At 41.4% G+C, this 12708-nt stretch overlaps 1 long non-coding RNA gene across 1 annotated transcript in view; it reads left to right on the top strand.

Moving 5' to 3' along the window:
- The window catches only part of LOC141112203 (uncharacterized), a 259043-nt gene extending 254388 nt beyond the window's left edge, over positions 1 to 4655 (top strand). The window contains exons 2-4 of the long non-coding RNA XR_012236549.1: positions 3500 to 3667; positions 3791 to 3938; positions 4031 to 4655. This is a non-coding gene — a long non-coding RNA (uncharacterized lncRNA). The remainder of the gene's footprint in view (positions 1 to 3499; positions 3668 to 3790; positions 3939 to 4030) is intronic.
- Positions 4656 to 12708: the final 8053 nt, after the last annotated feature.

Here is a 12708-nt window from a genome sequence, read left to right as displayed (position 1 = left end):
GGGATGTAAAATAGTAACCAATGACGATATAGCTAACAAATTTCTTGCCTACTATACCCATCTCTATAATCTATCGCCCTCAAATACACAATCTGGAAACCACGCCCGTATTCAAATGATCAATAACTTTTTGGCAAAACATAACCCCAAACGTCTTTCTGATCAGGAAGCGAAAGACCTAGATCACCGTATATCTCCTGAGGAGGTTGATACTCTTAAACAATTGAAACCTGGTAAAAGTCCTGGACCTGATGGCTTAACATCAGGTTATTATAAATCCTCTCAAGAAACACTTCACCCACATTTTCTTATAGCATTTAACCGGATCACCCTCCGCCCCGTGACCACCTTACAGTTCATATAACGGTTATTCCAAAACCTAATAAAGATCCTTCCCTAGTAACTAACTATCGACCAATCTCTTTATTAAATGTGGACCTCAAACTTTATGCCAAAATTATAGCCAATCGTCTTTTGCTTCTATTACCCAAACTCATTTTGTTAGATCAGGTGGGTTTCATACCTGGTAGGGAAGCGAAAGACAACACCACTAAGGCTATTAATTTACATAGATGGTTGACATCCACCCAACAACGTTTTTTTTTTTTTTTTATCCCTGGATGCAGAGAAGGCGTTCGATAGAGTGGCCTGGGACTATATGTCAGCAACCCTTAAAATGCTTGGCTTACCAGACCGCATGTTGCAATTCATATTGGCTTTATACTCTTCCCCAACGGCAAGAGTCAGAGTCAATATCCCAATATCGAATGGTACTCTGTCAGGGTTGCCCTCTATCTCCTTTAATTTTTGTAATCACCCTTGAACCCCTATTACAACGCCTAAGATCTAACCCTGACATCAAAGGAATCACCATCGCTCAACACACGTACAAATTGGCTGCCTTCGCCAATGACATTCTTTAATTTCTCACAGAACCTCACATTACCATTCCAAACATACTCAAAGCTTTTAATACGTTCAGAACTATGACTAATCTCCAAATTAATTTTAACAAATCAGAGGCCCTGAATGTGTCCCTAGAAAAAGATGAGATTTCTCATTGTCAATCTCACTTTCCTTTCAAATGGAGTGTGGATTCAATCACTTATCTAGGCATCCAATTACCCACACATTTGTCCGACCTCCAGATTCTCCAACAAATGCAAAAAGATTTAAAATCATGGTCTACTGGTCTCTTCTCATGGTTTGGCAGAGCATCCATTGTCAAAATGAACATCCTTCCTAGAATTCTATATACTATATATTACAATCAATACCCATAAAATTACCACAAACCTTTTTTGTCTCAGTTCGCAATGCCTGCTCTACGTTTATATGGGTAAGGCGAAACCAAGATTAAGTTATGATAGACTAACCCTACCCAAATTGAAAGGTGGTATAGGACTTCCGGATATAACCAAATATTACTGGGCCTGCCAGTTAGCAAGAATTATAGATTGAAATTTTCATCCCTCTACCAAAGATTGGGTAGGCATTGAACATTCATTCTCCTCCATACCTCTACACCAACTTCCTTGGATCAATTCCACTCACGTTCGACAAAATTGTACACAACATCCTCTAATTGGCAACACTATACAAATATTCAGAAAGGTTTGTCAAAAATTCAAATTTTCCTCTACTCCAGGCCCACTTACACCTATTTGTAACAATCCAGATTTCCCGCCAGGCCTCACAGATTCCTTCTTCGCTAGAGTTTGGCCTCACGCCACCATGAGAGCTGCCCAATTTTTTCGAAATAATTCCTTTCTGACATTAACAGATTTGACATCCCAAACCTCTGATCACCCCTTTCCATACTGGTCGTACTTTCAAATCAGACATTTCTTGAAAAACCCTCTTACACGAGATGCTCATGCTAGACAATACACTTCTTTTGAATTAATGTGCACAAGAAAGGAATCACAGAGACATATTATTTCTGAACTGTACTCTTTTCTTCTCGCACTACAGCCCTAAATGCAACATTGCAAGTCAACGCTGGGAAAGGGATCTCTCTTTTGACCTTACAGAAGAGGACTGGAGTAAAGTTTACTCTTACATTCACAAGGGTTCAATTAATGTTTCTGCACAAGAGAATGGATTCAAGATTTTTTCCAGATGGTACAAAACACCACTCAGATTACATAAAATTTCACCTTCCATACCACCTAACTGTTGGAGATGTGCAGATGGTTCATTGTTACATATACTGTGGTCTTGCCCCCCACATTCAACCCTTTTGGACAGAAATTCACTGTCTTACTACTCACATCTCTACATTTCCAATAGACTTCTCCCCAGCACAAATGCTTTTGGATCAGTCTAACATTCTTAAAAACATTACCATAAGTCACTTGCTTTACACTTGCTTAACGCAGCAAAAATGTGTATCCCAGCTCTTTGGAAGGACACTAATCCCCCAATTATTACAGATTCAAACGCATAAACAAAGTGGCGGACATAGAAGAATTGATTCATCAAGCCAGAGACATACCTAATACATTTCAGAAAACATGTTGGCGCCACTTTCAAACATCCACTGAATTCAAACAATTAATCTCCTGGTAAACTTTACCATGCTTTTAATGTCAGGTAGACAGAGGAGGTAGTAGTCGCTCATACTTCCCTTTTCCCTCTCATTGCCCTAAATATATTTTCCCCAAAATACATATCTACCAATGCTGAGGATGTCACTCCAGTCCGTTCTTGAGTGCTTATATCACCCCTTTATACACCTTATCCTACCTTTTTACTCTTCTAAGATCCATGAATGGAAATTCCATTTCTCCCAAGCTAGAGCTTCCCCCCTGTTATACATACCCCTTGCTCAAGATACCCTTTCCTTTTCATAGGAGCAAATTTCCTAATTTGTGATTTGGTCACACATATACTTCCAGACTCACCAGGGTTTGCTAGTGGTCCAGAGACCGCAATCCTGTGAGTTATCATCAATATTTGAAGTACGGTATGTGGCCTATAACCGTAAATATAGCATCAAAACCAACCGATAACTACCTTTCCTATGGTATAGTACTCCCATAGTTACTTTGTTTATTCTACTATACACAGTTATGCATTATTCCAAATGCCAGATTTAATGAGCTTCTTATAGCTTACATGAAAACAACTTATTGAGCTCATTTAGGTTACATAACTTACCTTATGTAGCTATGACTGTTATTACACCTCTTGTTATCTTTTCTACTGTCTTATCTTTATTTTATACAATCTCATTTCTTATAAGCATTTTATAAGCATAATACGATTGTTGTCACTTGTCTTATGCTCAGTTGTATTTTCATTGTATTTCATACGACTTCGTATTGCTATATGCTTCATATTATATGTACAATAAAAACTTATTGCAAAAAAAGAAATAAGTAGGTCTATGTTCATGGAATGCATGATCTGTTTGTTCTGTAACGTAAATGTAGAATGCATAACCATTATTAACCTCTTCCTTTCCACTTTCCTCTTCTTGTCCACTATTCTTTAGGCAAAGTCCTTCAGTGGCGGTGGAAATCCCTCCGCGATCGCGTGAGGAGGGACCTCACGGAAGAGGAAAAGGCAGCCGGTCCGGAGCGCCAGAGCCCAAAAAGAAGCCACACGTTTATCACCAGAACCTGGCCTTCGTAAGGCAAGCGATGATTAACAGCACTAGAGAGTATGTTTTTCATTGTCTTCTTCCTACATCATATTTTATCATATATCATCAATTACCCCTGTGCATTTCTTTGCAGGCGATATGAATGTATAATGTCAACTGTTTAAATTCTATTCTTTGTAGGACGATATCCAATATTACCAAGAGAAGAGGGGAGGCAGGGGAATAGCCGGCGGTGGACGGACCCACCACTAGTGCCACGGACAGCTCAGCCCACACATCTCCCTGTGACAGCAGTGTTGAAAACCACGCCGAGGAGACAACACATGAGGTAACTGTTCATCCGATATGTCTGCCTGTCTATCTCAATGTCTGTCTGTCTATCTACCTACATGCTAATCTATATATTTTTTTCTTTTGCAGGAATCCAGCGTCGGCCAACAATACAGGGAGGTGCTTGGTCATGGAGGTGTCCGTGGCCCTGGGTGTGGCCGTGGGCGTAACCAGCGGCAGAGGGTGGGCGAGTTCTTTTCAGAAACTGAGAACAGGGTGCTTGCACTGCTGCGGGAGAGGCTCAGCTTTGATGCTTTCCTTGACCCAAGCAACAAGCGTGCCTGCTTCTGCCACCCCATGTACAACATTCTGGAGGACATGGGGGAGACATGGAGATTCAGTGTATGGATCGATTGTACAGCATCTGTTTGCAATACAGACAGGCAAAATATAGTGGTGTACCACCTCCACCTTCAATCGATCCATACACTGGTTCTCAGGATCCCCTAATGGCCCCCGGGACCTCAGCAGTGTAAGCACCCCCCTCTCTGTATCAGTCCCCTCCTCTCCTTCACCCACCATGCCCCAGACCCCATTATACCCCCCACACTCCTATGAAGAATGTGCACCGTCATCTGCCCATCCTCATATGCATGGGCGCCAGCCCCATTCCTTCCCCCATCCCCAATCCCCACATCCCCAAGGTGACCAGGCATCCCAGCACACATATCACCAGTTGGGATTTTATATACGATAAATTTCTTTGATTAACAAATTTTGTCTGATTGTTTTCATTTTCTTTATAGGATGCACAACAGCACTCATTTGCACTCTGCCTGAGACAAACGTATGCTAAGCTCAAATAGGGCTAGCATGCGTTTGCCTCATGCAGAATGAAAAGACCACTTTTCACTCTGCTTGGGACAAATGCATGCTAAGCCCGAATAGGGCTAGCATTGTTTGCCTCACGCAGAATGAAAAGAACACTTTTCACTCTGCTTAGGACAAATGCATGTTAAGCCCGAATAGGGCTAGCATGGGTTTGCCTCACGCAGAATGGAATGGACTCCTTTGCACTCTGTCTGAGACAAATGCATGTTAAGCCCGAATAGGGCTAGCATGCGTTTGCCTCACACAGAATGTAATGGACTCCTGGAATAAAAAAAGAAACATGGACACAAAAAAAAGTAACATGACGTGTTTTATTAAACGAACAAAACAAGACCGAAATCCGTGCTGATTTATTCAATGTTGACATTTAAATATGATCATCTTGCCAGGTGATACAAAATATTGGGCAAATTAGTTGCGGATTGTCATGACCCTTACCGTTGACTGCAAGTCCATAAATTGAACACGCTGTGTTGGATTGCTGGGCTTCGGTTCCATATTGCTCCTCTCATTGACCAACAGAAAATTGTGTAGAATGCAGCATGCTAGGACCACCTTGATTGCATTCTCCACATTCAGTTGCATGGAGGACAGCAAAACCCTCCATTTGGCTGTCAAGACAACAAACGTGCACACAACCACACGGCGTGCACAGTTGAGCCTATAATTTAATTATTTTTTTCATGGCTAAGACCATTATATGGCTTCATAAGGTTTTTGGCCAATCCAAAAGCCTCATCCGCAACTATGACCAATGGCAAACTTGGTTCATCAGTGCAGTGCAGAGGCCTGTTGGCTGGTATGTTGAGGCGTCCCCCATGCAGACGACGTCCGAATGCAAACTCTCTGTATATGCAGGCGTCGCCTTGGCTGTCGTAAGCTCCCACATCCACGGCAAGGAATTTTAGATGGGCATCAGTCAATGCCAGGAGGACCATGGAAAAATATTTTTTATAATTAAAAAAAGATGATACGGAGTAGGGAGGCTTCTTCACCCTGATGTGTTTCCCATCCAGGGCCCCGAAGCAATTAGGAAATTTTGTTTTTTCCCAGAATCCATCCACAACAGATTCCCAGATTTCTTCGGTGGGCTCTGGCATGACTGACTTGTGTAGCTCCTCCCAGATTGCCACACATGTTGACCTCGTTACTGCAGAGACCTTTGCGACACCAAGGAGTAAATAGTGGTCAAGGGACACAAAACTTTGTCCTGTGGCAAGGAACCTAACATAACAATTATAAAATATTTAATTAAAAACAGCATACGAATAAAAAAAATCCTACCCCTAAGCCTAACACTGTCCACTAACCCCTATTCCCTAAACCCTACCCCTATTCTCTAAATCCTAATCCTAACCCCTACCCCCTACCCCTAAACCCTAACCTCAGACCAAACCCCTATTGCCTAACCCCTACCCCTAACCCCTACCCACTATTCCCTAAACCCTACCCCTAACCCCAAACCCTACCTCCTAACCCCTAAACCCTACCCCTATTCTCTAAACCCTATAACCTAATCCCTACCCCCAAACCCTATACCCTAACCCCTGCACCCAAACCCTATACCCTAACCCCTACCCCCAAACCCTATCCCCTAACCCCTAGCCCTAACCCATATGTGTACTTATTTATAACATTTCACTTACCTCAGTGTCACTAGCAGCCGTTCCTCTGGTGACACAGAGCGCTGCACAAGTGTCCATCCTGGTCAATCTTGGCCGGAGTCTCTCCAAGAGCTCATCAAAAATTGTCACAGACATAAAGTTGTAAAATTTTTCCAGATGTATGCGCAGTTCTGCATGCATCTGGGTGAAGTACCCCACCGACAGCCGCTGGGTTACCAGTGGATGCGTCCAGAAGCCATATTGTCTGCTGCTTTTCTCCTCCTCCAACCTCTACGAATCCTCCGCAAGATAATAAGCAAAATTGTTTCATCAATCTTCTGCACAACAGGATCCATAATGAATAGATTAAAAAAAAACGCAAAATCGCAAAAACTCCAACAAACTCGCACTGACTATCTCTCGCCTCTCTCTCTCTCCAACCAAAATGGCACCATCGCATGATATTGAACATTTTTTATTTATTTTCATTGGCATTGTGGGTAATTTGGGAGTGGAAAATAGCAGAGGGATGTCTTTTTTAAAAAAACGTGCCTTATCGCTAATGCTCAAGTACGCTGCTAAAGCGCGCATTAACGCCAATGCAAAATGCTGATAAAATCAGTACTAGCTTTACAGCCCGTTTTTTAAAATGCCCGTGTGTATGAAGCCTAACTGTGTTGATAGGTTAATTGAGTAATTTCCTGCAAGCCATGCTATGGCCTGCTTTAGGCTCTGGTTGCGTCACTATTTGGTACTCATATATATCTATATCATACACACACAGGTGCATCTCAAAAAATGTCATCAAAAAGTTATTTTATTTCAGTAATTTAATTCAAAATGTGAAACTCATATATATATTCATTACACACACAGTGATATATTTAAAGCATTTATTTCTTTTAATTTTGATGATTATGGCTTACAGCTAGTGAAAACCCAAAATTCAGTATCTCAGAAAATTGGAATGTTGTGAAAAAGTTCAAGATTGTAGACTCATGGTGTCACACTCTAATCAGCTAATTAACTCAAAACACCTGTAAAGGTTTCCTGAGCCTTTAAATGGTCTCTCAGTCTGGTTCAGTAGGTTACAGAATCATGGGGAAGACTGCTGACTTGACAGTTGTCCAGAAGACAGTCATTGACACCCTCCACAAGGAGGGTAAGTCAGAAAAGGTCATTGCTAAAAAAGCTGGCTGTTTAGAGTGCTGTATCCAAGCATAATAATGATGAGTTGAGTGGAAGGAAAAAGTGTGGTAGAAAAAGGTGCACAAGCAACAGGGATAACCGCAGCCTTGAGAGGATAGTGAAGCAAAGGCCATTCAAGTAGTTGGAGGAGATTCACAAGGAGTGGACTATGGCTGGTGTCAGTGCTTCAAGAGCCACCACACACAGACATACCCAGGATATGGCCACAACTGTCACATTCCTTGTGTCAAGCCACTCCTGAACCAGAGACGTCAGAAGTGTCTTACCTGGGCTATGGAGAAAAAGGACTGGATTGTTGCTCAGTGGTCCAAAGTCCTCTTTTCAGATGAAAGTAAATTTTGCATTTCATTTGGAAATGAAGGTCCCAGAGTCTGGAGGAAGAGTGGAGAGGCACAGAATCCAAGTTGGATGAAGTCCAATGTTAAGTTTCCACAGTCAGTGGAGATTTGGGGAGCCATGTCATCTGTTGGTGTTGGTTCACTGTGTTTTATCAAGTCCAAAGTCAGCGCAGCCCTCTACTAGGAAATTTTAGAGCACTTCATGCTTCCCTCTGCTGACCAGCTTTATGGAGATTATTTCATTTTCCAGCAGGACTTGGCACCTGCCCACACTGACAAAAGTACCAATACCTGGTTTATTGATCATGGTATTACTGTGCTTGACTGGCCAGCAAACTCACCTGACCTAAAGCCCATAGAGAATCTGTGTGTCTATTATCAAGAGGAAGATGAGACACCCAACAATGCAGACGAGCTGAAGGCTGCTATCAAAGCTACCTTTAATAACACCTCAGCAGTGACGCAGGCTGTTTGCACAGGCTGTTTGTTCATGAAAAAGGAGCACTGACCAAGTATTGAGTGCATACTATACTGTAAATTGACATATTTTTCAGTAAGCCAACATTACTCTATTGAAAATCTTTTTTTTTTCTTTTTATTGGTCTTATGTAATATTCTAATTTTCTGATATACTGAATTTTGGGTTTTCACAAGCTGTAAGCCATAATCCTCAAAATTAAAAGAAAGAAATGCTTGAAATGTATCACTCTGTGTGTAACAAATCTATATAAAATATGTGTTTACCCTTTTAAATTAAACCACTGAAATAAATTAACTTTTTGATGGTATTCAAATTTTTTGAGATGCACCTGTATGTACGTATGTATAACTGTTCGGTTTTTACAAAAAGAAAGAATATCCCTGACTAAACAGATATTGGACGTTGAAACACAATTGGACATTGCTATGGGTCAGGAGGAATTTGTAAAAACAAAGAAAACATGTATGGATAAATTGGATACCTTCAGAAAAAATGTGGAAATGAGGAAGAGAATGAAATTGGAAAGAGATTGGGAAGATTATGCACAAGAGAGAGTATAATTAGACTAATCCTAATTACTATTGATTTAAATCCCGCACTCAGACACAGGGACACAGACAAAAACAACTTTTTACATCTACATCCTCAATGGCTTCAACTGGATCATCAGCAAATGGACTTAACCCTAATTTGTCCGAGGTAACTACTACAAATGCCCCCGGAGGAGGGGAGGCAAGCGGCATAGGAGGCACATCGGGTGGATGAGTGACAACACGAAGGATGAACAAGACCAAATCATAAAAGATAATGTGGTACATAATATTTCTTCCACTCCATTGACTAATGCTGAATTATGCCTGTTAAATAAAGGTTTGGGATTTTGTCCCAAAGAATTTATGAACGGCTTTGTATTGAAGCAGGATATGTATAGATTGTATCAACAGATCAGATTGAAAGCCTTTTTTTCTTTGCAATGTGAACAGTTTGCAAATGTGGACAGTTCATCTGTTACTTTACTATCTATAAAAAAATTGGGTTTGAGAAATAAAAGTCATATTACACCGCCTACTTCGGTAGCAGCAGTAGAATTATATATTAAGAAAACTGAGCAGGAAATCAAGGCTTTCTTACAAGATCGATGGATAATAGATCACTCTCAAAATAATAGACCATTAACTGATCAGCAAACTTATATTGGTCTTGATGCAAAACCAATATTTCGCATACAAGATCAAATTAAAAAAGTGGTAAAATGTGAACTGGATGATAAAATCATTGATCGTGATACACAGTCATATTTAATACCTGAATTTCCCATTACACCTGTCATATACATATTACCCAAGATTCATAAAAATGTACATGACCCTCGGGGTCACCCCATAGTGTCTGGTGCTGAGTCTCTTATGCCCTGTACACACGGTCGGACATTGATCGGACATTCTGACAACAAAATCCATGAATTTTTTCCGACGGATGTTGGCTCAAACTTGTCTTGCATACACATGGTCACACAAAGTTGTCGGAAAGTCCGATCGTTCTGAACGCGGTGACGTAAAACACGTACGTCGGGACTATAAACAGGGCAGTAGCCAATAGCTTTCGTCTCTTAATTTATTCTGAGCATGCGTGGCACTTTGTGCGTCAGATTTGTGTACACACGATCGGAATTTCCGACAACGGATTTTGTTGTCGGAAAATTTTATTGCAAGCTCTTAAACTTTGTGTGTCGGAAATTCCGATGGAAAATGTGTGATGGAGCCCACACATGGTCGGAATTTCTGACAACAAGGTCCTATCACACATTTGCCGTCAGAAAATTCGACCATGTGTACAGGGCATTACATCCCCATTGACTCGATATTTGGACAAATATTTTTCACCTCTTACAAGACAAATGAAGTTGTACATATGACACTCATATGATTTTTATTGAAAATTAGGGATTTAGCTGTATCTGCAGACTCGATACTGGTCACTTGGGATATTTCAAGTTTATACACCATAATACCACATGAACTAGGTATAGAAGCCTGTCGCCGCCTCCTAATTGCATCACGGTTTTACAATACAACACAAATTACTTCTTTTGATGCAATTGTTGCAAATTGTACTAGAGGAAAATGTTTTCCTCTTTAAAGAAACATACTATCCACAAATTAGGGGTGCAGCAATGGGTTCCAACCCCCCCCCCCCCCCCCCATGCAAACACTTTTGTTAATATGGTAGAAGAATCTTTGATTTTTAACAATGTTCAAAGAAAATTGTAAATGTTGGTTCAGATTTTTGCATGATGTGTTTGCGATATGGGGGGCGATTTGAATACTTTATCATTATTCCACACATATATTAATTATTTGATACCTGGTCTGGAGTTTAATATGACCTTTAGTAAATAAAAAATGCCCTTCCTGGATACATGTATTGGGGTGGATAATGGGAGACTCATTAGTGATTTATACACAAAACCAACCGATCAGAATCAACTTTTACATTTCAATAGTTTCCACCCACCTGGGCTATTCAAATCCATTCTCAGGAGTCAATTAATTAGGATTAAAAGAATTGTTACTAATAGTGAGGATCGAGATAAACATTAAGATGAGATGGAAAACAAACTAATTCAGAGGGGATATCCCACAGAGACTATCAAGGAAGAAATGAGAAATATGGCCATTACAAAGAGAACCATTAGCATGATTAAGAGATTACCATTTGTGTCCCAATTCCATTCACACTCATTCCGAATACATAAAATTATCAAAAAACAATGGCATATATTAAAAGAAAATTTCCCCCAAATCCCTGAATTTCATAATGTCTCATTCTCCTCATATCGAAAATGCAGGACCATACACAGCGGATTGGTCGGGTCTGACCAATCTCGACAAAAAAAATTAAAATGTAACTTTTTTGGGACCCCAAAATCATTGGATCTTATCCATGCTTAAAGAGTTTGTTAACCCAAAAAGAAAATATATAGATCCTGGTCCCTTAAAGCAGATTACACAGCACAGTGCTTGTGCTGTGTAATCTACCCTCCTCTAAACTGTCAAGAAAAAAACCCTGAATCTGCCACTTCCTGTATGACCTCTCTAAACAGACCATGATAACCAGGGCTGCTCCGCCCTGATCACTGTGGTCAAAGTGCATGCCTCTGTCATATGCTGCCTGCTCCACTCTCCTCTCTCCCCCCTCACCCCCTCCTTCCTGCCTTTCATATCCCTCACTTTTTGTCTCTGGCCCAGCCCCGTCCCCTGCTATTATTGTAAAAATAAAAACTTAAATTTGTCACTGCCAGCCCCTCTATTAGAGGCTGGCATAGCACACTGTGTAGGTTGTTTCCGATAGATGTCATTTGTGGAGGAGATGAGAAAACCTCCCTGGCTGATGTCAGAGGGAGATCACGGCCCCTCCCGCAGAAGACATCCATCAGGGCTGTAAAGCGGCTGTGAGTCACGTGACCGGACTGAAGACAGCTGAAATTCGGTATTTAGAACACTCGTTTTTAAAACCACTTACACAGTGTGCTATGCCAGCCTCTAATAGAAGGGCTGACATAGTCTTATATAAGTGCCATAACAAACACTTTAAGTTGGATACAATGGAATTCAATGATAAAGGGGAAGTTTTTGACACATCCACATAGAGGCAATAAAATTTAAATAAAAGGATATCATACATGCCAATCTCCCTATGTGATATATGTCATAAAATGTCCATGTGGCTATTTATATGTTGGTGAAACAACATAAAAAGTAAGGGACAGAACTGCCAGACACAAGTATTCTGTAAGGGATAAACTCACAAAGCTACCATTTGTAGCGGTGGAACGCATGATAGGGCGGATGTGATGTCATCAGCCGGAAATGATGGCCACGCTGCCTTCCATGTCTTGCATCATTTCCGGCTGATTACATCACGTCCGCCCTATCGTGCGTTCCACCGCTACCAGGAAGTGGGAGTACACAAGCCCGATTGGTCCCCATGAAATAAGCAGCGGTGCCGGCGAAACGGGCTTGCTAGCGGGCGGGAGTCTGCCGCCCCCCTGAATGTGCCCCTGAATGTTAGAAATCATGGGGCCTCCGTACATCCTACCTGACAGGGCCCCCTTTGACCCAGTGGCAGGCGATGTGGCAAGTGACACCCTGCATCAGCTGACAAGTGACACCCTGCATCAGCTTACAAGTGACACCCTGCATCATCTGACAAGTGACACCCTGTATCCGCTGACAAGTGATGTGGCAAGTGACACCCTGCATCAGCTGACAAGTGACACCCTGCATCAGCTGACAAGTGACACCC

Source organism: Aquarana catesbeiana, linkage group LG11, assembly GCF_042186555.1.
Source record: "Aquarana catesbeiana isolate 2022-GZ linkage group LG11, ASM4218655v1, whole genome shotgun sequence".
NCBI classification, from domain to species: Eukaryota; Metazoa; Chordata; class Amphibia; order Anura; family Ranidae; genus Aquarana; species Aquarana catesbeiana.
This window is presented reverse-complemented; position numbering and strand designations above follow the sequence as displayed.